General features: G+C 37.7%; 1 long non-coding RNA gene across 1 annotated transcript in view; it reads right to left on the reverse strand.

Moving 5' to 3' along the window:
• LOC133209094 (uncharacterized) overlaps window positions 1-26,481 on the reverse strand; it is a 32,113-nt gene continuing 5,632 nt past the window's right edge. Inside the window, exons 2-4 of the long non-coding RNA XR_009724590.1 lie at window positions 6,785-6,894; window positions 3,028-3,183; window positions 1-1,391 (exon numbers count right to left, since the gene is read on the reverse strand). This is a non-coding gene — a long non-coding RNA (uncharacterized LOC133209094). The remainder of the gene's footprint in view (window positions 1,392-3,027; window positions 3,184-6,784; window positions 6,895-26,481) is intronic.

Here is a 26,481-nt window from a genome sequence, read left to right on the forward strand (position 1 = left end):
TTTGTTTTACATTTATTTCATATTATTTTGTAATATTTTAAGCTCCATATGGAATGAGAAGGACATCTGAAGGAATTTTCATCTTAGATCTCAATTGCTGCATTATAACCATATAATTCTTCTCTTCTGCGCATTTGCTAGAGTAATTTTTATCCTTCCCCAGCATATTAAAATTCCCCCTGCCCAAGGTTCCTGGTCACACAAAGACATATGCACAATTTATGCATAGGATAACCCTCCTAACTTCAGTGGACATTCTTCTGTACTTGATATTGAGTTCGTATTATTTCTTCACAGGTCAGAAGTCTGATGCTTACAGAGCTTTCAGGGTTCTCTGCAGTGCCCAAGGTAGGAATATGTGCAACAGAAAGGGCAAGATGTTAATCCTCACTGCTTCTTTTTTATTAGAGAACTAGAGACAAAATTACCAATGCAAAGTCTTTCTTTACAACTCTGTAAGTGAAGCAAAAACAGTGCTTGAGAGCAGGAGGCTGGGTGTGGGAATGCAAGTACAATGCATCTGTGACTTTATAAAGTGATTTGGAGACATCTATTCTGCAACAATTGGGAAGAAACTGGGTGGGTGGTGTATAAGAAGGAGAACTGTGAAGACCAAATGTTTAGCTGTATTCAACTATAAACAGAGTGATAGTCAGTAAACAGTCTCTCTGAAGAGAGTAATTAATAGGCACATGTGAAGAGATGGAAAAGAAGATGTATCCTTCTTCAGCAGACATCAAAGGGCAGGCTGAACAGTGAGAAATTAAGCATACCTGAAGGAGGCCACACAGCTGTATGTGCATTCAGCTAGGAAATGTAATGCAATAGGAACTAGGAAAAGGAGGAGAGAGGGACTAAGATAGGAATTGAAAAAGGAGTTCTAAAGTAACAAAGGAAGGAACAACTTGCTCTGTGAGGAAGGGAACAGGAGTAGAGAAGCAGAGAGGTCTAAGCAGGTCAGCTTTTTCTGTGGAGGGGCCAAGTTGCAGAGAAGTTTTGCAGGATTAGAAAGAGTGATAAGGGAGCACAGTAGGCAGCCTCTAAATAAGATAAGGAAACAGGAGGAGCCACTGAAATGAATGGTTTGTCACTGTGATTCTCCTGCCTCTTGCTACATCTGAAAGCAGAACCCTGTGGCAGTTGGCCAGTTCGACAGGGAAGGCGATAAAAATAAATTACATCCTCTGTTTCCAATACAGACTGAGATGTTTCCAAAAGAATGGGGGAAGGGAACTTATTTGCAGGGATGAAAGGTACTTACGAGATCCAAAACTCATTGTCTGTTCTCTATAAAGTGGTGTCACGACTGACTCCTTAACGTATTCACTTGGCTCCAAACAGGGTTTTGGAATGTTCCACCTCTGGGACCAGCTGCTTTCACGAATGTTCGGCTGGAAGAGAAATCGAAGTTCAAAATTAAGGAAATGCTATTTTTTGTCTCTCAAAGAGCACACATGAAGCTGAGAAGAATGAATCAGAGAAACTGAGGCCAAGCAGTTTGAGATTCCCAGTGTCCTGGGTGGTCTTTGCTGCTAAATTAATTGAAGGCCTATTAGTGTCATCTGTGGAGAATGCTTTCCTTCAAAACCTGCTTAAAACTGGGATAAAATAGATTTTCCCAAACAATTTACTGTTTAGCATGAGCAGAATACATGTTGTTAGCAGTGTGGCTTTGGCCTACTGTTGCAAATCAGGTTTTGTGGCCCCAATTTAAATGGAATCTAAGGAAGCAATCAGGTCTTACTAGATTTTCTTGGCACGAGTGGACATGCACACTGAAGAAATACTGGCACTGGTTGCCCAGAGAAGCTGTGGGTGCTCCACTGCTGACATTGTTCAAGTCCAGGTTGGATGGGGCTGTGAGTAACCTGATCTAAAACATATCCCTGCTCACTGCAGGGGGTTGGACTAGATGATCTTTAAAGGTCCTTTCTAACCCAAACTATCCTATGATTCCATGAAACATACCCTGTCCTCTTGCATGTGTTATCCTTTTGGGTTTGATACGTGCTCTGTGGATCTGAGGAAACTGAAGATCACAATGTCTTCTCTAATACTTCTGGCTGATGTGTCAGGTGACACATGGAGGGAAAATATGTCTTGTACCACTGCAGGGACTATAACTGTGGGTCACATAAGCCAGGGAAGTACTTTGCATCCTGGCACTCCATCCTGCACTTAGGATCAGGCAATTACCCTACTAGTTACTTAACCATCTCTCTCCCAGTGAGAAAGCAGTCCAAATTCTTTGCTTAACCACATATTGTGGAGTAAGCCATCAGCTCTCCATGAACTGGAAATTAAAAGTAGATCTATCCTTACAGATCCATAACAAATACATTATTCATCTTACCTGGCTGACTTGTCCCATACCACTACCAATTTTCCCAGAGAAAGATTCTGCATATGACTAATGGCATTTTTTGAGGGTTAGACATTCCAAAGTTGTCTACTCAAGGGAAGAAATTTTATGTTTCAGCAACTTAGAAACATTGGCTGCTGTTACTGCAAAGAATGGGATTGCGATTATTCTTCTACAACCTTTATAGGAATGCCTGAAAATCAGAGATGTCAATACTGACAGCCTGAGAGGTCAGTAAGGCAGTGTCCTTGCTGACAAACAGACCATGCCTCAAAACTCCCTCTTGCTGGGCTCACGGAGATAACATTTAGTGTGAGGCAGAGCAGCTTCAGTTTTAGGGCTGCTTCTGTGGTTCTCTGGAGTCCTTTGCCGGAAAACAACACTGTATTATCCTCCAGAGATCAGCCAGGGCTGGGCTCCCATCTGTTCATGGATCTGCACCTGTTTTTCATTTCACCAATAGTGGCCACATGGCCTAAGACTGTGGGGAAATACAGAAAAGCAAAGGAATGTGTGGTTCAGGCACTGGGGCTGGATTCTGAAGTTCTGAGTTTAAATCCTGACTGTGTGGCAAAGTCTTGGTGAGTCCTTTAATTTCTGTCTGCCTTAATCTCATCTGTAAAGGAGAAGAAGGAGTGATTATTATTCTGGGGCCTTCTCATTACCTTTTTTAACAAGGAATTGAAGGAATTTGTTTTTTTCTCTGCCTGTATTTTACTGGGCGCAGAAGTCCATGTAGAGATCCAGAAGTGGATCTCTACATAGCACATCACTGATGATTAGGAACACCAAACACATCTTGGATCTATTTCCTCTGCATGCTGAAAAATAGAAAGGAAGTTCCTTAGAAAAGTTGCTCAGTTTCTGCCTGTGTAAACGACAATACTGCTTGGACATAGCTCCAGCAGCACAGAACTCGTGTGTGGGTATTTTGAGTGTTTATCTACAACTGCTGCATGTGAATCTAGTGCAGACACTCTTGATCTGATGCTAAATCATATTTAACCTGCAGCCAGCTTTAGACATACAGAAGTAGCATGTGCACCAATTTCCTGCCTCTCTCATGTCTTGCACTGGACATGCCATAGATTTGGCATTGTACATTTTGTAGTCCTTACACTTGTTTAGAAAACAGAAGTAACGCTGGCTCCTCTGTCTACATGTTTTATTTATTGCTTTATCAGCCAGTAAATTCTGTGTTTGTACAACAGTTTGTCTGCATCTTATGTTGACAGCCCATAGGTAGCCTGAGACTAAATAAAGAGGGTAGCTGCTGTCAGGTTCCATTTAAGTTCTCAGCTGGGTATGGTAATGCCATGCTAACTGGGGGAATGCTGACCTTGCCCAATGCCATCAGCCTCTGCAAGGGTCCCTTAAAGTGTTCAGAGATACTTGCAACTCATTCTTTGTGAATTCCTAACCCATGCACCACTCATAAAGAATCCTCTCACATTTTTTCTGTCCTAACTGGGTATTAAGTTGATTGTTCTCAGAGTTGATTCTCACCTTCAGCCTCACTCAGCATCTATTCAAAGCTGCTGGGGTTTGTAATTGACTTAAATGGAGTTGGACTTAGAACTTTATCAGAAAGTTTGCTGTATGCACAAGTTTGCCATGTGATATATACCTAGTCATTACAATTGTAGGTTGATTTATCTACCTCCAAATATGGAAAGTTCACTGCAATCTAAGGTTACTTCTCCTCAGTGTTTAAAATTTGTTCCTCATCTCTCACCTGAATTTATTTACCTTACGTTCGATGTCACCAGATGTTTCTCTGCTTTCACCTGTGCCTACTGTTGGACTCCATAGCTCTATAGTATCTCCATGTAGATCCTTAAGCACTGCAGTCAATCAACTTTTCACTTTTTCTTCTTAACCATCTTCAGAGACAGGTATGTATTTCAGAACTACATTAATTCATAACTATTTTCAGAATTTGTATTATACAAATTTATCCTGCTCCTGATGACCTGAATCACTGTGCTGTTTTTAAATATTGGTGTCACATTAAATATTTCCATTGAAACTTCTGTGGTTCATCACTCACTGTACAGTTTTGTAAGGTCTACTTATGAAATTATTTTTTCACATTCAGATGTATAATACACATTGGACTCAATGGAAATATACATTTTACCCAGGAATGGCAACATCAGACCTTAAACTAGCAGGCAATGCCAATATAATGCTAACAATAAAGATGTTCATCTTGAAAGAGCCAGCTACTGAGATTCTTCCTCTATTTCATGACTCGTTTTTCTTTTATGGCCTATTCTTAAGTTAATTACATTAAATAATTATTTTTTTTTCACAGAACGCTATAACTGAATTTGCTAAAAGGTGAGCTAAATCCGGACCCAGTGCTATCAAGTCACAGAGTTACTGAAGAGGGAAAGGACCTTTGCAGGTCATCTTGTTCACTCTTAAAAATTAACCATTCACAACGGACAAGACTTATGAATGTTATGACACATTATTGCAATGAAAATGTTGCTAATACATGTTGCTAGATACCTTCTCACTGTGCATCCTTAACATGTATTTTGGAGCAAAACTACTAGTCAAACTAATACCAACTGTTATGGAAGTATGGAAATGACTCTGAAGGCTTGTTTAAAGCACAAAATCTGCAGCATGTTGACTTAAAAACGTTTCTTTATCTATATGCATTTGTATTTTCATTCTACCTTGTCAGAAAGAGTATGAAGAATTGGTCTTCCCGCTTTTGGAATGATCTTAGTAAAATTAGGCCTTTGACAGAAATCTGTAAAGTTGGGTTTGTTCTGTTTTTCTTCTTTTTTTTCTTTTCTTTTTTTTTTTTTTTTTTTAATACTATATATAAAATGCTGTAACATTTGCTCTTCTGGTCTTATTCTTTATTTACTACATTTTTTTGACATCTGTCCCTGTCTCTTTTCATCAAATATTTATCTGCAGCAGCTGAAAGAGCCTCATTTGTTTTAATTAAAAATAAGACCACCAAGCTGGGATCACTTCCTTAGCTCTTCCATGGCTTGCACAGACAGAGAGTAGATCTTGTGAGGTTTTCCTGAGGGTGGCCCATTGACAGCATTTCCCCCCCCCCCATATCCTTTCCTTTTGCACCATGTTTATTTTTGGATTGAGAAATGTAATCAGAGCCACATTCCAGACAAAGAAACTTTTTACAGTTAACATGCATGAGAAAGGAGGAAGATCATGTTGTGTTTCGTTTGGTGTTTCACTGTGAGAAACCATTTTCTAATTTGTGGCTTCTGGAACGAAATTATCATTGCCACAGAAACACAGGAACTGTCACAGCAATAAGGCCTCTAGTTCAGCATGCTGATACTGACATAGGCAAGCAGGCACTTAAGAAAAAACTGTAGAAATTCAGCTGAGGAATATCCTACTGGTTTAAAACATGCTTTTGCACTTCTCCTCACTAATACCTGTCTTGTTTTTTAGAGTTTCTTTTGTGTCGTTCCCCGCCCCCCCCCCCCCCCCCCCCAGTGTTGACTTAAGAAGAGGAAAAAACAAAGACAAAGAAGCAACCTAAAGTAGCTCCTTTGTGTAAAGTTAGCATTCTAAGCTCATGGTACAAGTTGATGCCTATTGCTACTAAAACTGTTCTAGAAGGTGTTTGGGTCATGTTATTTTCAGTTTTACATGTCCTAGACAAATACTCTGGAGCGGAGACAGACTGCTCATGACTTCTCAAGATTGTGAAATATCTTCTGGTCTCAGGATCCCTATTAAGTTGCATAACATCCCTGACCTTTCTCAGCCATCTTGATGATCTTAGTTTTTGCTAATGAGACAGAATTTTAAATTAGGCTTTTACATTTATGTAAGACGGAGGAGACAGAGGAGATTAATAAGCAAATCTTGTTTTTTTATATCCATTTTACCTCATTCTTCATCTTACATGAGCAGTAAAAATTACAACAAATCATTCCTGTGAATCACCAAATTAAAACTTTTATATCATCACTTGGCAAAACTTACCTTCAAAAATTACCCTACATCCATCTTCCCTGGCAGTGCGTTACAGTAGAGTCATCCAATGCTTAGACAGATATTTCTTACAATTGTCTGTTGGATACTAGGCATTAATTAGCTTTAAAATAAAAATATATAATTTCTTTGTAGATGTAATCAATTTAAGACTTACACTACAGTAGCTGGAGTTTTCTAAATCCTGAAAAGACTTACCAGACTCAAAGCCTGACAGTAACTTGTGCACCTCTCAGTTTATTTTGTAGGCAAAGTGGAAAGAAACACTGATGCAGTCTTACATATCAAAAATTACTTCACTACAGCATCTACATAAAAAAATGGTTTCAGGTGAGTAAATATTTTTTTTCCTCATAATACACATATGCAACAGGCACACATATAGCATGTTTCATAATATTTATATAAAAGTTGTTAACTTACCCAGAGGTCAAAGGAGATTTTGTCTCAACATCTTTTCCAATTTACAGTATTCTCTCTTATTCTGCAGAACACAGTAATGTGGCTGCATAAAGTTGTCATGTATGTCAGTTCTGTATTTGAGACAGACAGGCAAAACTGACACAAAGCTTTAAAGGCACATATAAGACACATATACTGAGAGCACAAGTTTAAATGAAAACTTAACCTCTAGATTGTCCTATACTGATATTTATTATTGAAGTAACATTTACAGACAATACTTCACTGTACTATAGTTAAAATATTGTACTGTAACTGTCTAAGATCTTGACACTGGCATAAATAATCAGTTATGTAACATGGAATCAGAATTTAACTCTTTCCTTGCAAGATACTGAGACAGGAGACATTATCGTTGCATAATCAATTGAACAATAGAAGGGTATTCAGGAACCGAGATTTTCCTTCCAGCTCTGCCTGCGGATTGAGGGTGACCTTTGTCAGTTGTGGGTTCTACTCTGTAAAATGCAACTATAAATTCTCTTTTTAGAAGTATTTTAAATGAAAAAGTTCTGTAAAGTACCCTAGATTTGATGACAACTGTTTACAATGGTAAGTGAAATCAGAGTTAAACTAATTTAAGAGAGAGTTTATTAACCAGAAAGATTACGAGCTTGTCAAAAAGATATTAATTAAAGTCTGGGGACTGCTTGCCAGTGTCATTCTAAATTAATTGCTAATGAGTTTCTCTTAAAAGTGGAGTGCAGCTGCAAGAACATCAGGCTCAAAGGAAACTTGATTTTGTTTATCATTCGTTTTTACTTTGTTTAGCAAAGGATTTCTAAATACCAAGGAACTGTTTCTGGCAAGGATATTTTTGATTACAAAAATATTTCTATAATCTAAATGGCAGGATTCACACACTATAACCTTCTACACTTTTCTCTCTTTCTGTAAATCTCTGAGAACAGAAAAACCTTCAGAACTATCTTGTGTATCTTTTAAAAGGCAAAGAAGCTAAAAAAGCCAACTGGGTTTTTAGAACTAGTGGCACACAAAAAGGATTGATTGACAGACAGAAAGTTAGTGGTGGTTCTACTGACCCCCAAATCATGTGTGGTTGGTGCCATGCTCTCTGGGGTTAGTATTACCCATGACAGCAATTCAGAACAGGCCAGAGATTTCTCCTGATTTCAAGGCCTCTGGTTTATAGTTCTACTTAAGGGCACAGGCTGATGGGGGTGGGAACTAATTAATATCCAATTCTGATCCTATTTACAGGCTACGTGTTCTAGCTTTTTGTGTAAGAGTTTTGCTGTGATGTCTCACAGAAATAAGTGGTTTAGGGGGTTATGTAGTTAAAGGAAGACTGTACTCTGATCAGGCTTAAATTGGTACCCATTATACTCTTTAAAGACAGTATAGTTACACTGGTGTAAAATGAGGGAAAACAACCTGAAGATTGCAATCCCTGCTAGCAGGTTGAGCAGCCATGCTGGCAAAAAGCCTGTCCTACATTAGAGCTCCCTTTCTTGTCAGTGATGGAGACTCACCTGCTGTGACTCTTTAGACAAGACTTAGTCAGACTGACTTTTCAGTTTAGGCATCCAAGGAGCATTTGCAGATACTTTCTGTTCAACAGTAGTGAGCAGGCACTCACAAAAGAGGAAAAACAAGTATCCCATTGAACATCTGTTAAGCTATTCATTTCCTTATTTTATGCTACCCAACAGTATCATCATTTTGTATCAGCCCCTGGGTTAAAGAGACACACAGCTAGCTACGTTTAAGGAAGTTGGAGAGTTCTGCCCTACTTCAGGCAGAAATTTTTTAAATACTGGGAATTTAGTGAAAAAAAGTATTTTTGATAAAGCTCTGCCAACAAAGAAGGAAATGACAAGCTGTTATTTTTCTATTCCTACAGTTTCAGTTTGAAAACATGAAAGCTATCACTATGTATAGTTCTGCTAGTTCAGGTATGTTAAATCCTGACAAGACTGTCAGGCCCAAAATGCACAGTTCTGGCCCTGTGGAAATCAGTGACAAAAATACCATTTGATTTTAAAAGATGCCAAATTTATACCAAAGCAGCTTGATTTTCTATACCCCAGAAAACAAAAATATGATTTGCACCTTCCCATAATGATCTTTCTGTACAGACAGTCATGATCTTCATCAAATTGCAGTGCTTCAGCATTTTAGTTTTTGTTTTGGATGCTGTCATTTTAGCAGTGCAAATACTAAATGATATGGGAATATGGTACTTTGAAGTGCTGACAACTATTCTGTTAATGGCTTGGGAATATGGCTAGCACAGCTGTCTCCATATTGCTTGTGAACAGAACTCCTGTTTGCTTTACAAAACTTGATGACAGAGTATTAATAATTTTGAAACTCTTTAATACACTAATTAAATGTCATCTTCCTAATACTTACAAAACCATGTCAGGAAGGAGTAACATAGTACTATTACATTAACCATCCCATTTGAAACATCTGGACTCTAAACCTATAGGTTCAGAATCCCCGGCAGAATTTACTAAACATTTCTGCTCAAATACTGACATGACAAAGTTCATAGCATTTTTCTGCAGAGGGATTTGAACCAGGTCCCAAAGTTTCCCTGTTTGATAGTATATTTATCATTGTGCCATCACTTCTCTACTCATATACATAGATACATACACTATATAGAAAGTCTTTCTCATGTGTTCCATTGCTATATGTGTGGTATACAATATGCTGGACCAAGCAAGAGCAGGACAGAAGCGAGAGAAATCTTTTTCACAGAAACTTCTAGGATTGAAGTACTAAGTCTCCTGTGGAAGTGAGACACAACAGAATGACAGAACAACTTTCTGTGTGCCATGTGCGAACTCTTACCTGCCAGTGAATCTGCTACACAGAGAAAAAGAGAAGGGCCTGTAGTCCACCGTGTTTTCTGGGACTCAGAGACACTGTTTAACCAAGGCAGAATTCTTTGACAACAAAATACATCTTGTGAGACAGCCACTAAATTGTAGCTGTACTCGGTGATCATAATGTAACTAAAAAACATACACTGCAAGGTGAATTCCATGCAACGTCTGGTCAGTGTCAGGATTCCTCTAGTAACGTATGGGGAAGGAAGTTTAGTGATTCACACACCAAGCTCAGAGTGACTACAGTTGCCAGTTTATTATAATGACAAAAAGTTACTAAATTCCTTAAAATTAAAAAATGTGTTAGAAAAAAGGGGAGGTCAGAGAAAACAGTATCCTAGCATTGAAACACCTTTGAACAATTACTACAGCAACTTATAGTCTGTGTGGTTTATAGATACACTGTACCACTGATTCATGAGAAGCATTACTTTACTAGATGCTCTGATTTAAGATTTCTAGGCATCCCATTCTAATCCAGTAATTCTAAAATCCAGAAATTAAATAATGTTTTGACAAAGCAATGTGAGGTTCATTCCTCTAATTGTGCTGCACGGTTTAAGCTCACTGACTTCAAATACATAGCAATGTACCCATATAAAATACATACACAGTATATGTTAGTAACTTACTACAGTAATAGATGCTGCTGAAGAATGCGGCCTATTAACAGCTTCATCCAAACTGAAACTACATTAAGCCATCTTATTGCCAAAGAAGAAAACTCTGGAGGAAGCGTTCACTTAAGCAATTCAGTTTCCTTGCTGAGAATGCATGCAATTATACCTCTAACACTAAGTCATATCCAAGACCAACAATATTTAAAAAAAGTAGAATTTAATAAGCAGCTTCTAGAAGCCTTTCTCATTCTGTCATGCGGGGGGGATTTCTCTTCAAGCTCTGCCATTTTGCTGGTGTTTCCTATCAGAAAGTGCAGATTCTCTTGATTGAGAATGAGAGACATGAGATGTTGCTCAAGTACTGAAGCCACGGAAAGACTAGAAGCTTCAGTGGTGCAGAGAATTTATATTATGTGTTGATTAATTTAAGATAATAACAAAAATACTTCTATATATTCTTCCTATGGTAGAATTATACTTGATAAAATGTTAATTAACACCCTTCTCCATTCCTAGACACTAAATCATTCCTTCTTTTATTGACCTGGTTTTCTGAGAGGTATGAAAATTAACAGACATCAGACTAATCTCTGGAAAACTTCTCCATCATAAAGGACCTCTGAAGCAGTAGGTTGACAATTTGCCATTTGCAGTCTTGCCACTACATCAAGGATGTCTGCACTGCTGGACCCAATCTATACAGCACAACTTCCCATGTTGGACTCACTCTCCAGAAAGAGGTCCCAGTGACTAAGACCCTCTACATGTGCTCCTCTGCATGTCCTGTCTATCAGTCTGCTTTGCTTGTCTAGCTGTAATGGTTTTGTGGGAGGATCCTTAGGGCTGCAGAAAGGAACAAACTGAAGAAAGAATTAGGAACTTGACTACTAATCTCTGAAGTAGCTAGTACTGGTGACTGGCTGCATTTCAGGCACCATACAAAAATGAGTAACAAGAGGAAAAGGTGGGATTAGAGGCAGTTTACTAGGCCTCAAATTATATCCATTCTATCATCTGTCCCTCAGCTGCAGCTTGATGATGATGAGACTGGTGAATGAGTAAGGAAAAAAGTTACACAGCAGGCCTGGGGGAAGCAAAAGCACTGCTGAACTTCCGGAGGTGAATGCTCTTGTGCTATTTGGTAACATGTGAGAGAAATTTGGAACGTGTAGGGTTTGCCTCAGAAGCTGGAAGAGAAACTAAGTAATACATTGAACCTGTTGTAGCAGAAATGCGTAATAGAATCACATAACCATTTAGATTGGAAAAAAAAAATAATGTATGCTGCACAGAAAACAGTGCACATAAATGATTTTAAGATTACTGAGTCCAACTGAGCTGCTTTCAGAATTTTAAATTGGACTCAGGTTACATATGAAGCCTGCACTATCACAGTCTGATACAGTATATGTCTCCAGTAAAGTACTAGTTTGCTAGTGAAACAAATAATAGTGTTTTACTTGTGAGTTCTGTTGACCCTCATCCTAGTAAGAGGATAAAATGTTAAAAAGCACAGAAATAGACAGGAGTGGTTTTTTACAAGTGGAACCTCTGTAATAGAAAGAGTATGTGTGACAGGATGGCTTGGCTTGTTTGCTGTTTGTTTTTATTGGGGGGGGGGGGGTAATGAACAAAGCAATTAGGAGAGACAAAGATTCAGCTTTTGCACTGTCCCAACAATCTAGGGGAACTGAATCCACTGGCTGACTGTAGCCAATTCTTGTAATCCCTCCATTAACCCTTTTCTTCAGTGAGCACTCAATCTTTCAGCAGAAGCAAACTGCAGTTTGCTTGTCCCGGTGTATACATTTTCCTTTCACTTCTACATTGGGCAGAAATCCTCTGTAGTGGTTGGTTCCTTTTAAATGCATCAGTCTATTATCAGACCATGTCCAGTTTTTCCAATCTTGACATCATTATTATTAGAAATATAGAGTACAGTGATATTATTCAAATGACCACACTGAATCTCTCCTCTTTTCCTAATGATCTTCCGTAACTTCACTGACTTCTAACTGTTGTGTTGATATGTGCTTTTCAAAAACCCAGAAGCTAACGGGTTAATTATTTATCATGTATGTATTGTATGGGCTGAGATGAAAGCCATGGCTCAGCAAAGTCTTGGCTAAACATGCCTATTAGCATCAAACACTCATTCTAAAAAAGGGTTGCTATGCACCTGCTATTGCAATTCACATTAGGTTATTAAAATCAAAACGAAGTGTCAGACTAGAAACAGAGCAGTGCTATGATCTGTGAGAAGACATCAAAAGTGGACAGATTATGAAGTCTGATATGGCTACTGGAGTCATGTCTAAATTTAGACTATTCTGTGTAAAATCTTTAGGTGATATCCTCAGCAGAGATAACTGGCACTGAAAATAACACTGTTGGTTTATATCAGCAAGATACAGATCCTTTTTATCTTGCATAAAACATTAATTACTAGCTCTTATGCAGTTGTCCTGGCCACAGTGATTCTTTGAGTAGGGGTGGAGCAAATATTTTTTGCAAGGAAAAGTTGAAAAGCATTTCCTTCTCACAAGGCACCTATCCTGGACCACTGTTTAAAACAGGATACTGGGGTAAATGGGCTTTTGCTTTGACCCAGCACAGGTGCTTCTAACTTCTTACATATTCACTCTTCACCTGAAACAAAACCTGTTGCTTCTTTTTTGCTTCTAGTCCCAGCCAGCCAGAATTAGGGAAGCAAATGACTGTACTGAAGTAACTAGTGAAGCTCTCTGCTTCAAATTCTTTCATGTGAGACACTGAAATGGCTCCTTTCTGCCCAAATTTCCAGAGTCAGAACTTGGTAGAAGTTGATATGCTTCTCTCTGCCAACAGGAGAATCACACATTTTGTAATTATAGAGTGGGGGATACAGTTAGCCAACTGGATACTTCATACACTGATCAGGAGATATTCCAAAACTATTCCAAAACTATTCCAAAACTAATAGACTGCCTATTCCAATTGTATCCTGCAGTGCTGTTGACATCCTGCTCTATGTCTGAGAGTATGGGATAGCAGCATCTACTACCTCAGCTAGGAAAGATGAAAAAGAAAACATCGCTTATCAATAGATATGGACCAAATTGTTCCTCAGAAATCAGATGATCTGAAACTCCGCTATAACAACTCTAAGCCTTCGGAAAAAAGGTTGCATTGAACTGCACATGAACAGAAAATATTAAAGGTTTAGGATGAGCAAAGAAGACGTTTCAAAAGTACAGAAGTATCAACTAAGCCTTGGGATCCAACAGATGCTTAATTGAAATGAAAAAAAGGAATGAAATATAAATATCAAAGTACATACAGAAGAATACTATGTGAGTAGCTGTAACTACTTAGTGAAATGACTGAATAGATCAGATCTTCTTTCCAAGTCTAGAAATTTTTTAGTACACAGATGGCCTAAAATTCAGTGGAAAAAAAAGTATCACATCATAAGTCAGTTGTTTAACATACTCTGTGTTTATATAAACTACGGGTAGACACAGCATTACTGTAATATCGTGGTTGGGAAATCAGGCACTCAGGGGTCAGAAAATGCAGCACAGGTCAAACCACAACCATAATTCTCCCCTTTTCTTGCTTGTGCCTGAAAAGATGAGACTGGATGTTCCACTGACTTATGTGAGGGGGCCTGAGTGCATCAATGGTATTTAATGGTCCTGACCAGGCTCACCTGAGGCCTCTACCCACACCCCTGTCCATGAGCCCAGGAGCTTCATTTAAGAACAGCCCTGTGCTTTCAGTCCCTGCCTGAGCTATGTCCCTGTGCTTGTGTTTGGCCCTGGACCCTGCTGATCAGATTATGAGGTGGGCTGACCTCCCAGCTTCATCTCTACTCTGCCTGTTACTATGATCCTGACTGATGATTCCTGGGCTGACCCTGACCTGCAGGCTGCCTGCCTGCCTTGACGTTGGACCTCCCTTGCTGCTACAAGCTTGCCTGGTATTTGGACTTTTGCTTAATCCCTGAGCCTTCCCTGCTGTCTTGCTCTGGCCTTGTGGGACAGGGCCAAAACCACTGGTTAAGAGATGAAAATCAATTATTAAAATCTTACAACTACTGCACTGCAGTAGTTGTGTGCAAGTGTGGTAATGTAATACTCATGAACAATACATTAAAACAGATGTCTTTAAGTAAAAAGCAACTTCCTCAAAACCCTTAAAAATATTTGAAGTTTTGTATGAGACTTCACAAAACCATTTTTATTGGCCTCCTAACATTTGGCTATTTTTTCTTTTTTTAATTTGTTTTCAAAATTTGTTAGACTTCAGTTATGAAATGTGAAATTTCTCTTAGCCAAAAATAAGAAAAAAAAATATTTGAGGTTGTCTATAAGCTTGTGTCAGAAATACCAGTGTGTTTTATCTCTGCTATTAGTTTTTCTAAGACAAAGAGTTCCATAAAGAATATCAAGAAAAGGCTGGAGCACTTTCAAACTGACAAAGCATTACATGCTTCAAATCTTAAGTGGACAGGAGTTGGAAACTTCTGGCATATTAGAATTTGGTGGCTCCTGCTGATTTCAGGGGACCAACACCCTACCCAATAGCTGCAACAGAGAGAACATTCTGTCAAATGAAATGCTTCCAGAGACAACAAAAAAAAATCGGGAGATGTCTCCTGGTAAAAATCACACTGCCCAAGAGAAACCAAACTGACAAAAGGGTTGCTGCTCAAAGACATTCTCATGGGCAAAATATGTGCTTAATTTGCACAGCTAAGGAAACTTCAAATATTTAAGGGGTGGGGAGGGGGCTGTGGAAATCGTAACCTGTTGTACATTAGTGAGGTATGGTTAGAAAGCAACAGTCGGTGGCTTTGGCATTGGCAATGTGAAAGCTCAGGCCAGTACCTAAGCAGTCTCTAGTCTGTTAAGATTCATTTACCAGTTTCAAGATGAAATTGCAAAGACTTCTTTGGAGTTTGAAAAACTTGAAGAAAGTCTTAAAGACAGAAATTGAGGGATTGGGAGAAGAAAAAAAAAAACAAAAAACAGCAGAAGGAAAAAACTGTCTTTTGAAGTTTTCATATGTAAGGAAAGACCTGTGCCTTTAAAGCAAATTTTCCTGATGTTACAAATCCAAAAAACCTCACTGTGGCCAAAAGCCACATTGCATATAGTTATCTTTGAAAGTAAGGGGGAGGGAGATAAGTTCACAAGCAGGAAATGGCTTCCAGGTGTCTCCCTACCCCAGTGCACAACTCGATCACTGCAGTCAGTGATGCCAGGTTTAGTAGTCCCAGCTGTCTTGCTTCTCAGGGATTTGGACTAATCATACATTATCACAGCCCTTCTCCTGGTGACAAAGCATAACCCTGGCTCTGGTGCTGTGCTTGAACTGCTTACAGGCTGTGGGTGATTGAAAAAGTTACAGGTAGGCCTTCTCAATCAAGTAGGAGCATGTGGAAATAAGCAGGGTATATATACATGCATCTGTGAATGCACCAATGCCCATGTGCACAGAAACTCAAACCACATCTGTTTCTGGAACTAGACAACAAAATCAGTTACTCTGCTTCTTGGTGTGCTGTGGAAGGAAGTAACTGAACGTGGCACACTCTTTCCATCCCAGCACTGTACAGCTGGTAAAGAGGGAGAAAATGAAGAGAAAAAAATCAGTTCAATTTATTCTCAGTGTTGCCTCCCCCCCCTCCCCTCCTTCTTCCAGCTGTAGAAACACTTCCTTGTGGGGTGTTATGCTTTCATTGTGCAAATAGATGTAGGAGTTTTCTGAATCCTCGTTACAGCTTGTTAGTTAAAAATGTAACAAAAAAAGTAATTAGCTTATATGTCTGGCACAGGAAGTTAGTTTTAAGGAGTACTGTTCAAACATTCTCTTTTGGCCTTGTCCTTGTGCAAAAACTTGAATTCACAGCATTAAACATACAGACAAGTGAGGCTATCCACCCTATTACATTATTTACATCAGTATGAGCCCACGGCATGATGCAGTAGAAGAGTGTCCTTTTATTTGGCAATGAAGTCACATTCCATGCTGGCTAACTTTACTGTTTTCCGGTTAACCAGAATCAATTTAATAATCAGCAGGGAGTGCGACATCTTGCTGCGGTTGGGGGAATAAAGAAAATCAAAAGTAATTTCATTTTTATAGAATATATGGTGCCACAAAATAGCATTTACTTGGCTGCAGAAGCAATGAATATTTGCATTCTCAGTGCTGATGAAAGTTTCTCCATTGCTGTACCAAGAGATACTGGTTTTACTGTTTTCTCTGGAGGACCATTTTGAACAAAACTCTGAAGGTCTGCATTCAAGTATAAAATGTTTACTGATTGTTTCCTTTTTAAAGCTGAATGAAAGTATAACTGTTCCATAGTCTAGAAAAAGTTATATAGAATGACAGTTTTCTTAAGATAAAAAGGTGAGACTGGTGGCTTGACACTAGCCAGCACCAGCCATATTCAGACTATGTCTCTAAGTTGTAGAATGGCAATTGTTACATGCCTGTATTGTGAAACTCATAACAATCCTTTAATTTGACGTATTAGATCACATTATATTAGACATATAAAGAGTCAGGAAACCACCTTCTCTTCTGTCAGTATGTTTTCTGACAGCAGCAAACACCCTGATGATACCAATGCGCCTACATCAAGGTATGCTGAATACACCAGCACTCTATATTGAGTTGATGATTTTGTGAAGCTCTGACATTTCCACATTGGAGTAGGGTCATGCTTCTGTTTTTATTTTTCCACTAAAGTTTTTAATATTGTAACTTTTTATTTCTCAGTGTGTAAGAAACCCTAAAAAGCTTGAAACTGTAGTCTACGAGTTCTATTGTCAAAACAGGAAAACTACATGACTCTGTAATCCAAAGTTTTATTACCTACTTTTTGCCTAACTGATTAGCTTCTTCCCAGATCTGACTGTTTCAGAATTAAGCATACTACTCCTGCACCATATGTTCAGATGCGCCAAGGGAGAAGGGAGTTGTTTTTCAATTGGCTCACTGTCTTTTAATGAGGCAGGGGACTTGTGACCTCAGTGCATTGTGGCTGATAAATGGTAGAATGTACCCACACACACTCAGAAAACCTGCAAACAAAATGAGTTGTGGGTAATCTCTAGCCTTTACTAGGAAAAGGCAATCTGTGGGTAAACACTTAAGCAGAAAGCTAATGCTTAATAGCATGTGATTTTAAACTGCCAGTGCACAAGCCTGTCAACATTTATTTCCAGGTTCTCTGATCCTCTTTATTAGTTTCCTGTCTTGCTTTCATCTTAAACAAGTCACAGAGAGGTTTGATTTTCTTTTGTTAACAGATACTCTTTTTCTTTTTCTTCAGATCTGTTTGCATTTCTCCAGGATCTGAACAGGTTAAAAATGTTGTTTGTGCTGCTGAAGGTAAAGTATGCTCTTAAACAAAAAGTTATGTAACTTACACAGAATAATATCACATGCTAGACCATTATGCTAGGATCTGATCAGACAAGTAAGCTTTGCCTTCATTAAAGGCTTTAATCTTGATTATACTTCGGAGTTTTCCTCTCAAGGATCTTTCATGCTCTGGTCTGGAATTTTTCAAATAACTAACACTATTTTTTGAGAAATCAAAAGCAAATTTTTTTCCCCTTCTGTTTTTAAAAGTAACAGGGTGATGACAGAAAAACTTCCCCTTGGCTCTCAACTGGGAATTATAAATACCCCAAAGCTAAATCTAGTCTGGGTTGGGTTTTTTTAATTTTATTTTATTTTATTTCTCTAAGATCTCTTTTCTGGAGATATGTTTGAGCCTTAGATCTCTTGCTTGCATTGCTACAGAGCTGATGAAAGTCTGAGATCTCAATCAAAGGCTTAACAAAACAATAATCCTCTATTGCCCTAATTCTTCTCAGAAACATCTCTGAGAACAGTCCTTAAGCTTTTACATCTTTTTCTGCTTAAAATTACTTTCCTAATTAGAAGGAATTGTTTCCTTCACAAGTCTTTGTGCCTGAAGAACACTGTATTTATGGGAAAGCATCTCTCAAGCTCTTTATTTCCTACCCCCAAATACTATGACAGTGATAACACTCTACATCCCTCAAAAATTACAACTTCCTTCTTAAACAAACAGAATAATTCACTAATGTGCTTCACAATCAGCCCAATTCCATTTGAAGCAAAAATCAGAAACAGCACGAATAATCATGAATCACACAAATTTCATGCTTAGTGTAATCACTAGCTCTCAAGCACATTGCAATTTAAAATTAATTCTTTCCCAGATATATTTAATTTATATACTTCCATACTGATCCTGACCAAGTTTTAGATACCGTATTTAACAGGAATTAGAATCAGAATGTGTGAATGCAGTATAGGAAGAATTAGTTGAGTATTAGATGTTGAGCAGGTATTGTAAACTGATTTCCATATCAGAGGATTTGTTTATATTATTTTCAACTCAGCAACTGCTCATCCTTACAGGTGATAGAGGCCCCATTTCAAGAGGGTACTTATACAGCTTCAAGCATCTGGGTATTTCTGCCCACATAAATTGGACATGAGCTCAGACACCATCCTGACCAGGCTTCAGTCATAATAAATTTACCTGCCAGCAGATTTTAGGGTGCTAACTGCTGACATGGGCTATGCTTATAGAAGAACTTCCTGACAAGCTGAAACAAGATTTGGGAAGGTAACAAAGAACCTACTAAAGCAGATTCATCTGAGCCCAGATGAATACAAAATAATTCATACTGAATGAGATTACTCTAGTGTGGTTTGGAGGAGCATTGGAACGAGATACGTTAGTGCCTTCATAACGAAGTATGCAATTTGTGTTGATGTTGTTGTGTTGATGGCCATGGCTAATGTGAATAAGTGGTTGTTGTATCACCTAGCCAGTAAGCACAACTGCACCTGGCTTGACACTCTTCAGAAGCGAAGAGAAATAGATGTTCAAACAGCTGAAAGTCTCTTCCTGTGCCTGTGAAAAACATTGTTAAAATCTGAGAAGCCTCTTCCACTTAACAGTAACCCAGCTTAGAAGGGCTACCACTGACTCATGACAAGGTCTTAAATTCACGTCCCCTGAATATGGAAGTCTGTGAATGGACCGTTTTTCCTCAGTCAAATTCACATCTCAGTAATGACACTGCAATCACAGAAGAAGTCCAGAAGTTGAGAGTGATTAAAAACAATTTGGAGAGCCTTTCATATGACAGATTTGTGAAAACTTGTGCTACTGAGCTGAGACTATAAGTAACTAAGATCATGAGGCCACATAAAGCAATGAGTATCACTACAACCGTTTTTAGTGTTGTCCTACTGAATAAGGAGGCAACATACAATAAAACAGACAATAATATAGGATTTTACAAAATATCTCTTTCCCTCATCTAGGTAAGTAGAAGCAACAGGATACTAATTAATCTAATGAGATTAAAAATATGACTGAATAGTTGAATTAATTACAATATCATCTTATTATATTTGGTAGGACAAAAAACTTGCTTTTCCAGAAAAAAAATGTACTGGATTATTAGTTGGGAATAGAAGGAGTTTCTGCATATTTTGGGCATATGTCATATTTTTAGTTTAAAGAAAAACAAATGTTCCAGGAAATAACCTTTTTACTTTGAGGGTACTCTTTTACTTTTAACAGTGAATTACTCCTAAGGTTGCCTCTGAAAATCCTTGAATTCAAAGGTTTGTTCCTATGACAGATGCTACTTACAACCTTTTCTTGACATCAGAAGACGCACATAGAATAGGTTGGGTTTGTTCGCATTATTGGTCACAGTTCTACAAGGGAGTTATATTTCTGACTAATGTTTCATATATATCATTAATGATGAACATAGGTGTCTATGCTCTAACAAGATCTTCTAAATGAAGGGTAACCCTAGTCAGCTTCTAACGTTTCACAAGTCTGCAGTTGGAATAAAAGAGAAAATAGTCTTTCTCATAGTTTGATTTCTGCTAAGGGCCAGCAGTTAGCAGATAAACTTGTGCATCTGGACAAGCAGTAGGATCAGAAGAGAGAAGTGCTGAACTGACTTGAAACTAACAAAATCTGTGAAACAGATCTGGTCTTTTGAAAAGCCAGTACAGACCAGCAGAAATGACAGAGCAGAGAGGCCATGCTGAAAACTCCAAGTGCAAACTGACTGCATCATCGGCAGTCATGGCAATGGGAATACTCTCTGGGTTGACAACAAATAAGCTGATCGGGCAAACTAAACTCAGCTGCTTCACAGGTCCACATGCAAACTTGCAGGAAGCTGAAAAGCACAGCAGAGCCAGCTGGCTGTTCCTGAGGGTGGGCCTGCTGCCAGGCAGCTGTGACAGGGGGAGCCAGACTCAGTAGCCACCCCTTGATGACCTGGGCTACCCTGGGATTGACTTCTTTACTGGGAAGGGAGGAGTTGAATACACTTTGTGTAAATAGCCATAGATTTTGTTAATGATTATTTAAAGATATCTATACAGCCAGTGTCCCACAGTCTGTTGTTTCTATTCCAAAATAATCAAAAGCAGAAGAACCTCTTACTAAGAGCACAAGAAAAGGTTTAATTTGTTCTTCCCACAGAAGGAAGTTGGGCATGAAATTAAGCAAGAACATTGAGACATGGTTATCCTGCCAGAAAGAATCATAGATATTGAGACTGATCCTATTTGCTGCCAATTTAGAAATGTAGGGTTTGAGCCTCTGCTGTGATTTTTTTAATTTTTATTTTATTTTCTAATGTGATTGATTGCTTATTTTCTAAACATTTAATGACTCCACTAATTCTCTAGCTTCCTATATGGAAAAGTGCATGCCTGGATCTGACTGGTCATACTTTAAGCACACACTAACACTGATCGCTAAAGGTGGTTTTCAGAGGCATAGTATAAGCACAGGTCAGCACATTTGCAAAAATCAGGTATTTGCTTTTCTTCAAAGATTAGGGGTGTCTCTTCAATGAAGTGATAGAAGACATATATGTGCAAACGTTGCCCGCTGCCCCTGCTATTGCAACTAAACTGAACAAATATTTTCACTGTACTCTGAAAAAAAAACATCACTGACCCTCCACCCCCACTCTCGTGTTTTGTTATGGGGTGTTAAAAAACAGGCAAGCACAAAATAATTATTACGATACTATCTCTCCTCACAGTCCTGGATTTCTGAAAGGAAAAGATGAGTGTTTCCATATATTGTTTTTCCACTTTAGTGAAAAGAATGAAAATAATTTTCAGTATCCAGAGTGTCTGCACCTGGGGCCTAAATGAAGGGAAGTAGGTAAATAGTTCCAAGTAATTAATGTAATGGCTCAGAGGGGCCACAGAAGGAAAGGGGAGTTTTCTCCAGTTTAAATGTTAGCATTCATGCTTTGCCTAAAGCAAAACAAGCTATCTGTCTTCTGGTTTGCATTTTTGCAATGAAAGCTTCCATTTATCTTATTGTCATTCCAACATGTGCATCATTTACAGCTTTCACTGCTTGAAATATACAAGTACTGTACAATGCAAAATTGTTTCTTCTGAGCTTCTAAGATTTTTCTAAGATTGTAAAAGGTGTTTTAAAAAGTGAATCAGTAAAAGCAGATTCAATTTAGAATGTTGGTTCATACTTTGTAAGTAGTTACAGGTTAGACTCTTTGGTACTGTGGCTGCTTTGCTGTGTGGTGGAATCTCCAACCCAGAATGAAAGTGCAATTGCCTCTTTCCACGTCTGGTGGTGAGAGGGTCCACCACAGAAATGACCGAAGCTGATAGGTTACACCCGAGTGGCCATTATCAAAGACTGAAGAAAGGGTGATGGGTCTTGAGTTCTATCTGTTTCTGACATTCGGTCCTTTAATATGAGCTGTAGAGATGTGAAAATCTCCAAAATAAATTTTTGAACTCTATCCTAGAGTTAGAAATGTATGCCAACCTTTTCTAACAAAAAAGGAGGAAAAGTATTATCTGCTTTATCTATTAGCTCAGTGAATAGAGAATTACTGATCAGAGGAACTCTGTGTTCAAGTCTTGACTCATACTGAGAATATTAGTTTTGCATTTTTAACTTCCTGTTTTAAGAACCTCAGTATAAGGGATGTTTAAGTGAGACACTTCTAGATTTTCCTTTGGAAATTAAAACACTGCCCACAAGAAATACTTGTGATAGAAAGCAAATTAAACTTGACTGTTTATCTTGATAGCTAGGGTATTCCTCACAGTTGGGGAGGCCTAGTTTTGTTTGTTCAAATTACTACTTAATACTAAATCCTAAGGAAGGAAAGTTCTATGAGACAAACCTTTTTTTTTGGCCTATCATTGTGTTCCCCTGTTACATGACTCACATCAGAAGTATTTTCCACCATCAGACCTAGGGCAGTATCATTTACTCTATCAGAGACTTGCTTGATGTGCGAGGCTAGTTAATTTTTTCTGCTCTCACAAAGGCAGAATTTCTTTTGACAATTAACATGGCAAGCCTGCAAATCCAAGTTAACATAAAGTCCCCTTTGCATGATATAGTGTACAAAAGTGTTAAGGGACATGCCCTAAACTGCAAGTTCATAGAGTGATGAATTTCACGCAGAAACTGGAGATAGGAATGGGCCAAGTTCATTTCATTAGAAGCCAGCAAACATCTGTTAAGCTTGGTCTATGCTTAAAAAGTTTCCTGATTTAATGATCTTGGCAAAGTCTCCCTAAAATAGATGCTGTTGAAGTTAGCCAAAAAAAGCTCAGAGGGATTTCCCAGACAAAACAAGCTGCACTGACTTCTATGCTCTAAACTGGGCCTACAGTAGAGCTGTTACAAAAGTATAGTCACAAGTCAGAGGCTTTGTGACACTAATATACAATAAATATCTTTCGTAGACCTGGTCTGAAATAGGGTTAATTTTGTATAATGTCTGTATTTCAAATGAGTGACCACTAGTGAAAGTTCTTATTACCAGAGTTCATGTGTAAGAGTACCTTTTCACAGTAAGCATACAAACCCAGTATAAGAAGCAGAGTAATTGTTGAAAAGTTTAGGTTGAGAAAACTGTGCTTCTGCAGCCTGCACTTCATCTTCTCCCAACATAAAACCTACTCAAGAGAAAGTGTAGTTTTGCTGCTGTAAGTGTATGTTATGGTACAGGCTTTTTTTGACACAGTCAGTCAAGGATCACACCTCATCTCAACCATGACTGATAGAGCATTGCTGGCAGAAGCCATAGCCTACTCACAGGAAAGGTCCTGACCTCAGAAATGTTAACTCTCCTCACACTGCTCTAAAACAGGCTTACTGCAGTTCTGATTATTAAAATAAAAATGTTACCTTTCTGAGGTTTAAGACTCTACCCTCTCTAGAAGGAGGTAATATTTCTCAAGCGCACAGAATTAACTCGATCATTTCTTGGCTGTACTGAGGGGAACACATAATTTTATATTAAAGGAAATATATACTGCACAGTTGAGAGAAAAATACAGCAGGATAAAGTTTGTTTTAGTCTATTGTATCTAGGCTATTCCCCCCCGTTAATTTGGTTAGAGAAATATAAAAACAGATAGATTGGGAGTATGGTAGAGCAATCAAAGAAATGACAGACAAACCAAAGTAAAATAAAATTAAATCTTTCTCAACAGAATTCCAGATAGTGCAATGTGGGAGCATCAGCTTCATGTAACTAAAGAATTTTCTGTGCATATTTAAATGACTTCTTCAGAACAATAAGCTCTTATACAACTCTGAATGACCTTGCAAGTAAAAATACGTTCTATTTAGTATTTCTTTCAGCTTGTTTGAGATAACGTCAATAGTTTTCTCAGACAATAATATCACTGTTTGGCAGAAACATATTTGCAAAAATAAACTAAAACCAGAAAAGTTTCCAGGGATGTATATACACAAATGTGGATAATGACTGTTACCCATATCCAAAATAAACCCAACTAGATGTACAACTTTCTTTGTAAACGTACACATTCTAACATTGATAAGCTTTACAGAAAGAGAAATTGATTGTCATGTAGTAGTACAATCACCAGTATTTTAACAGCACCCTCTACAGTCACAAAACACTAACAAGGAAAAGCTCTCCTACCTAAAACCCCCCAGTATTAAATGAAAACTAGAGTATCACTTTTGTTTATCAGTATAGTGTCAAATCTATACGAATATATCTCTATGAGTGCTTTAAGCCCCTGTAAATACGAGCAGACTTCACAAGTGCCAAAGACAGAACCTATTTCATCACTGAAGCCTCTACATTTGAGGATTTAAAATACTGTAAGTATACTGGGCTTACTCATAATTAGCCTGTAAACTTCTTAAGACAATGGACGGTTGTGGGATCAGAAATGGAAACCCATAATAAGACAGTGTGTGGTATTTTCAAAAGAAAGCAAGGAATAACCCATGGTAAAGGCCAGGATGAACTACTTTCCCTCAATTAATTTTGTTTGCTCTTGGTTTTAGTTCTCAGAATACTTTTTTGTAAGAGTTGTGCAAAACAAGTATTTTGTTCACAAGTAGAACTGAAAAACAAAACAACCAACCCCATGAAATGCTTATGATACATATGTACATTCTACTGTGCAAATACTTACGTTTTGCTTGATTTTGGGTAGCAGTTCCCACAAAACACACGACAATTCCTTCCTGGAACATCAAAGTAAGAAGAGACAGAGTAGTGTCTTATAGGTTAAAATTCTTTCTTCTATTGCTCATTTATTTTTTCAAATATATTTTCTATTTTTAAAATATATATTTTAAATATATATTTGGATATATTTTCTTAGTTAAGAGAGAACTGACTTTGCTCTGGTTTCTGCTACCTTTTTTTTTTCTTCCTTGAAAAATATAAAAACCCAAAGGATTTCCAATCACTCATTCATTTTACCTCCCTTTTCCCAGCTTCTGTCTTCAAGTGGTATGTTTAGCCCTAAATATTTTTCCATGTTTAAGCTTGAATAACTGTATATGTCATATAGAAATGAGTAGGATTGAATAAGACACTTAAATAAGAAGTTTTCTGCATCAGTCCTGACAAAACAAATCTATAAAGGTTGGAAATTCCAATCCTCTGAAACTTATCTTTCTTAACTTGTCTTTTTGGGTCTGCCTAGATTTGCAAAGATAGAGATATTTTCTTAAGTATTCAATGCAATAGTAATTAAGATTCTGCAGGTGAATTGGGAGTGATGCTTTACCTTTAAACCAGAAAGATCTTTGAAAGTCAGTACTTAAAAGTTTCTTATATGGAACATTACTGAAAAATTTGTATCTATTCTAAAATATTGTTTCACAAAACTATTTAAATTATATTACTTCACCTGGTTAAGTGGCTAGAAATTAAAATAAGCTTAAGAATATTAAAGATAATCTTTTCTTTATGGTCTTGATTTTCAAGCTACTCAGATACGTTCGTGAATGATCATACCGGTTAAACTAATTTTAGCCACCAGGTGGTGCAATTGCATAACTGCATAAAGGTGTACTGGCCAACAGACCAAAACTGAGTAAGGAGACGGGTTTTGGATCAGATACTGCTTTAGACTTCCATAGGGTTGGAAAAGTTTCCTTATCTTTGTCGAAAAGTAGAAGAAGGAGGAAAAAAAAAATCAATAATTAATGCATGTCTGTAAGGAAAAAAAGTAAATTTTTACATGGGATAATGATGATTTTCTCTCTGTTTCAAAAGTTATCTGGGTCTAAACCCAAGAATGTATTTCATGTTTCACCTCCCTATTATAATAACTTAATTTCAACGGGAAATAGGAGCCTAAATTCTTTGCTTCATATTTGCCTTAGTTCTCATCAAAGACACACATTTTTAAGAAAACTGAATACATGATGCAATGTCTGCAAATCCTAAAAAGATACAATAAAGCAAGTAAAACTTTGTCCTGCTGTATTTTTAATCAATAATACAGTTTAAACCATGAAAATATTAATTTTATTTTATGCACTGTCTTCCTCAGTACACCACACATATGTTAAATTGCCTGCATACCCTAAACCAAGATAATCTTTGATATGCATTGTAAACAAAAGAAAGATACCTTAAATAAAAAAAGGTATTACAAAAAAGGTAAAACAAGATTTGAAATTAGTATTTCTGAGAGAGACAGAATATATTACGTCCCCAGGATGTAATCTTTGGATGCCCATCTTAAGAATTTAGATGTTAATTTTGCAAACATCTATGTGTAGAGTAAAATTTAAATACCAAAAATACTT

This window comes from Neopsephotus bourkii, unplaced genomic scaffold (genome assembly GCF_033783945.1).
Source record: "Neopsephotus bourkii isolate Nb327-2 ecotype Australia unplaced genomic scaffold, CSIRO-AGI_Nbou_v1 NB_318, whole genome shotgun sequence".
Taxonomy (NCBI): domain Eukaryota; kingdom Metazoa; phylum Chordata; class Aves; order Psittaciformes; family Psittacidae; genus Neopsephotus; species Neopsephotus bourkii.